The sequence below is a fragment of the Colobus angolensis genome, unplaced genomic scaffold (assembly GCF_000951035.1).
Source record: "Colobus angolensis palliatus isolate OR3802 unplaced genomic scaffold, Cang.pa_1.0 Scaffold423, whole genome shotgun sequence".
In the NCBI taxonomy this organism is placed as follows: Eukaryota; Metazoa; Chordata; class Mammalia; order Primates; family Cercopithecidae; genus Colobus; species Colobus angolensis.
Window position 1 is genome coordinate 86,376 of NW_012117633.1, and position 407 is coordinate 86,782.

The 407-nt window shown below is 39.8% G+C and overlaps 1 protein-coding gene across 1 annotated transcript in view; it reads right to left on the reverse strand.

The window, feature by feature from the left end:
• PIWIL3 (piwi-like RNA-mediated gene silencing 3) overlaps nt 1–407 on the reverse strand; it is a 51,516-nt gene that overhangs the window by 18,405 nt on the left and 32,704 nt on the right. The gene's annotated exons all lie outside the window — the stretch shown is intronic.

Sequence of the window (407 nt, forward strand, 5' to 3'; positions counted from 1 at the left end):
TCAGAGGTTGTGGTGCAAGTGGTAGGAGGTGGTAGAAAGAGATAATTAGGTGACGCACGAAGACTTTTAGGGCAGTGACAAATACTCTGCATGAAATCAATGGTGGATGCAAGTCATATACATTTGTCCAAACCAGTAGAATGTACAACTCCAAGAGTGAACCCTACTGTAAACTACGGACTTTGGGTGATTATGATATTTCAATGTAGGCTCATCAATTGCAACAAATGTACCACACTGGTAGGGGATGTTGATGGGGGAGGCTATGCATTATTGGGGGCAGGATATATATGAGAAGTCTCTGTAACTTCCTCTTAATTTTGCTGTAAACCTAAAACTGCTCTAGAAAGTTTAAGTTCAGTTTTTGGAAACATGACTGAGAATTCTTAATATTCTCCATCCATTCA